Here is a 5,000-nt window from a genome sequence, read left to right as displayed (position 1 = left end):
CCGTCTTCACGAGTCGTCCAACCAAGTCGTCCCAAAAATTCGTCATTGTGAATCTCTCTCCCACCGATTTTTCCCCAACGAGCCGTCTCCCCATCCAGAGCGGATCGTCCCCTGCTCGTCACCTACTCGTTCTACTCGCTGGGTCACTAGAGTAGCCGGGACCTCCTGAAGTCCCAGATGGCCGACAACTTAATGACCAACTTAATTATTGACGCCAAACGTAAGTAGGGGTTGCTGTGAAGTCTTTTTAATGAAGTACTTAAAAGCCTTTTATTTATACTTTTATTCATCATTGTTTTATTATAAATACTATTCACCATTTTATTATCATCTTATCAATCATTATTTTGCGATTATGCCATTAATCATTATTTTGTTAGATTATCTTACTATTTTACTAATTGTTTTACCAATCATTATTTTATTAAAGCTAGTATAGAAAATGTTGAGTGAATAGAATAAAATGATTTTTAGTGAATGTCAATCAATCAGCTTACTTGAGCCTTCCTTTTGGCGTGACTGATAGATAGATACAGATAGGGATAGATAGATATATAGATAGGCAGATAGATAGATAGCGATAGGGGTATATTTATAAATAGAGATAGGATAGGTAGATGAATAGATGGATAGAAATAGAGATAGATAGATAGAGGTAGAGATAGAGAGATAGAGAGATAGAGAGATAAAGCGAGCGAGCGAGCGAGCGAGAGAGAGAGAGAGTGAGAGAGAGAGAGAGAGAGAGAGAGAGAGAGAGAGAGAGAGATGAGAGAGAGAGAGAGAGAGAGAAAAAGAGAGAGAGAGAGAGGGAGGGAGGGAGAGAATGCGAGAGAGAGATCAAGTATTTGGGCGGCAAACAAACTTACAAAAAAAAAAAAAAAGGAAATTTAAATTATTCTTAATAATTATTTTAACTTTTCAAAGCATCTGGCCAAAGACCGCTTTTTATCCCTTTTTCTTCCCTCTCTCTCTCTCTCTCTCTTTCTACCTTATTTTATGAACGACATATGGGAGCGATAATGAACAAAGGAAAAGAAGAGGGAGGAGGGGAAAAGGGAGGAAGGGGGGAGGGGAAGGGAGAAGAAAGAGAAGGGAGATGAGGAGGAGGATAATGTTGATAATGAGGTCAGGAAGGAAGACGAGGAATAGGAGGAGATGGAGAAGAAGAATGAGGGAGGGGGACAAGATGGAAGAGGAGGAGGATAGAAAAGAAAAAGAGAAGGCAAGAGAGGAGAATGAGAATCGGGAGGAGGAGGTGAAGGAAAAGGTGGAGGAGGAGGAGGAGGAGGTGGGGGAGGTGTGGCAGGTTGAGGAGGAGGAAGAGAAGGAGGAGGAGGAGAAGAAGAAGAGGAAGAGGAGTATTATTATTATTATTATTATTACTAGTAGTAGCAGTAGTAGTAGTTAGAGGGAGGAGGAGGAAGATGAAGAAGCGGAAGAAAAAGAAGAATAAGGAGCAATAGAGGATCTTGGGACACAGAAGAAGGTGAAAAACAATAAGTGGGGATAGAAAGACTAAACAGAGGGGAAGAAAATCCTAGAGAAAGGGAGGAAGAGGATATGATGAAAATTTAAAGAAGACCCAAAAAGGTGAAAGACAAAAGAAGGAGAAAAAAAGAAGGTAAAGTAAAGGACAAAAATAAAAGAAAGGAGTAGGAGGAGAAAAGTATAAGAGAATGAGGGAGAGAAGAAGGTAAATGTGAAGAGAAGAAACTGAAAGGAAGATATAAGAATGGGAAAGAACAGTGCAAGGAGAACAGGAAGAAGGAGAGAAAAAAGACAGCTGAAGGAAAATGAGGAAATGAACAAGGGGGTGAAGAAGGGAGATAAAAGGAGGGAGGAAGAAAGAGAGAAGAAGGTGAAGTATAATAAAGACAAGAATTATTTGGAGGAAGGAAAGGGAAATAAAGATAAGGAGGGAAAGAAATGAAAGGAGTAGAAATAGAAGAGACGAAGAAAAAGAATGAGAAGAAGAGGAAAAAGTGGAGGAAGGAAAGGAAGAAGAAGAGGAGGAAGAAAAAGAAGTAGAAAAATAGAAGATAAAGGAGAAGAAGAAGAAGAAGAAAAGAAGGAGTAGAAGAAGATAAAGAAGAAGAAGAAGAAAAAGAAGAAAGGAAGGAGTAGAAGAATAAGAAAAGAAGGTGTATAAGAAGAAAAAATGAGAAGAAGAAGAAGAAGAAAACAAGGAGTAAAATAAGAATAAGAAAAGAAAGGAGAAGTAGAAGAAGAAAAAGAAAGAAACCCGGGAAAAAGAAGAAGCCGCTTCCCCTTCACACTCTACTGCGAAACCGAAGACCATCTTGCGTTCCCGCCTTCGCTAACAACCACTTTTTTCGTCGCACTAAATACCACGGTTGTTAATCTCTAAGCCGAGCACGTAACTACGTACTCCTGAGGCCTGATCTTAATAGCCTAAAGAGACAACTGGGTCCCGTTCTCGTTACGCCAAATTTGATCAGAAGTTGATAGCTTATAGGGATCTTAGGGTTACGCATTTTTGAGGGGGTGTGTTCGTTTTTTTTTTTCTTTTTTTTAATTATTATTTGTTTCTGTAATGTTTTCTAGGTGGTTTATATGTTGTTTTTGTTTTTTTGGGGGATTGATGTAGAGATCTGTTTATTATTAATTATTATTATTTTTTGTTTGTTGGGGGTTGGTAATGAAATTGTGAGCATCGGTATTTATGGAACGTGACTTGTTAGGAAGTTGTATTGAATATGTTTTATCATTATCATTATCATTATCTTTATTATTTCTTTCAAGAGAAAGATATGCTATATACTGTATAGATGAGTACAAATAGAACAAATGAGGAAAAATGGAAGTCAAAAATATTTTTTTTTCTCTTCATTCTTCTCTCTCTCTCTCTCTCTTTTTCTTCTCTCCCATTTCCTCTCTCTCTCTCCTCCTCCCTCCCTCCCCCCCCTACCTCTTTCTCTCTTTTCGTCCCTCCTTCTCCCCTTCCCAAACCCGCCTCTTTTCCTCCTCTCCCCCCCCCCCCCCCCCACTCTCTCTCAGTACAGGTTCATTGAGTCCAAACAGAAAATACCTGACTCTCACACTCGATCGACTCCGAGGGTTAGTGAGCCAGTGAGAAAGCAGATACAATCAATTTGTTTTGCTTTTATCGAAATTAGGGTTCATTGAAAACAAACCCAAAACAAAAAAGAAGAGGAAGAAAAAGTAGATACGAGATAGACTGTATTTATAAATAGTCTACATTGGTTCATTACTACATTATTGGAAGATAGATGTCGATGTTGTTGTTTTTTTCGTTGTGTTTGTTCTTTGTTAGTAGCTTGGAGACCAATGCCACTGGCACGACATTTGTGGGGTGAATGACTTGAAAATGTTGAAATACAACTATAATGTTGAAAACCTACTCTCTCTCAGGTATGGGCATATATGGGGAAAAAGAGAGCGAAAGAAAAGAAAAATGCATACATATAATTAGACAAAGGAACAGATAGATGAAAATATATTTACATGAGAGAGCGAGAGAGAGAGAGAGAGAGAGAGAGAGAGAAAGAGAGAGAGAGAGAGAGAGAGAGAGAGAGAGAGAGAGAGAGAGAGAGAGAGAGAGAGAGAGAGAGAGAGAATATGTGTGTGTGTGCATGTGTGTGAGTGCGTTTTTGTGCGTGTACGTATATGTCTGCATGCGTGTTTGTGTATATGTATGTATGTGTGGGAACGAAAAATGGAAAATAACCAAATATCTCTGTGGGGATTTACATCTGTGGATATCCGTGCACTCACGCAGTATAACTCTTTAAAAGCCTTCGTGTTGTTCTGATGTACTAATACCAATCCCCTTATTTTGCATCGGTTTCGCAGGGAAAATAAGATTTTATTTTTTCGCGGCAATTTCCACGTCTGTTTGCCTAATCTACCCGGAAGTGAGCATCAATTATTAGGCACGTGCTTGGATGCAGACTGTCAAGAACGGAAAGGTCACGTTTTCTCTAAAACCCAAGTAAAATCTTTGCGAAAATGAAAGGAAATGTGTGCAAATTCATGAGCGAATGCGTGAACAGACAAACAGACAGGGGAGTAGATACACATATGCGGTTAGAGTGAGAGAAAGAGGGGAGGAAAGAAAGGGAAAGAGAGGGAGTGAGCCAGTGAGAGTGAATGAGAGAGAGAGAGAGAGAGAGAGAGAGAGAGAGAGACAGAGAGAGAGAGAGAGAGAGAGAGAGTGAGAGAGAGAGAGAGAGAGAGAGAGAGAGAGATGGATAGATAGATAGACAGATAGATAGATAGATAGAGAGAGATGAAGAGAAACGAAGTAAAAGACAGAGAAAAAACGAGAGAGAGAGAGAGACATATAGAGAGAAACGAAGTAAAAGACAGAAACACAAAGAGACAAAGCGAGTGAATAAATGAGAGAGAAGTATTGTCAAGTATTTAATACCAAGTCCAGCCACCAAGTCTACAGTTTATATCCATCTCGAATGATGTAACACGGACATTGAGACGGCGACTGAAATGCTGACAGTTGCAGAAAGGACCACAGCACAGAGAGAAGAGGATTTCACAGGCCTTTCTTTTGGCTGTCTGGGATATAAAAGATTCCAAGACACTCTTTATGTGACAGGCGCTTACATAAAGAGAGATGAAACAAAGATTAACAGCTGAGGTGTTCACGGAAGACGAAAATGGAGGAGGCTACAGTCCATCTTGGACTAAAATATAATAGCACTATAATGACGTTTTTTTTCGCATGTACGAGAGAGTGTCTGGGTTGGTAAAGGAGTGAAATATTTGAGAATAAATTTAGTGATGTATGACAAAACATAGATAATTATGAAATGTGTTTGTAATTATTGTCGATACTGAAAAGATACACTGCGGATACAATATGTGGAAGAAATAGGGAGAAACACAGAGAAGGAGAAAGAAAGATAGATAGAAAGAGAGAGAGAGCGAGAGAGAGAGAGAGAGAGAGAGAGAGAGAGAGAGAGAGAGAGAGAGAGAGAGAGAGAGAGAGAGAGAGAGAGAGA

Source organism: Penaeus vannamei, chromosome 17 (assembly GCF_042767895.1).
Source record: "Penaeus vannamei isolate JL-2024 chromosome 17, ASM4276789v1, whole genome shotgun sequence".
In the NCBI taxonomy this organism is placed as follows: Eukaryota; Metazoa; Arthropoda; class Malacostraca; order Decapoda; family Penaeidae; genus Penaeus; species Penaeus vannamei.
Note: the sequence above shows the minus strand (reverse complement) of the source record.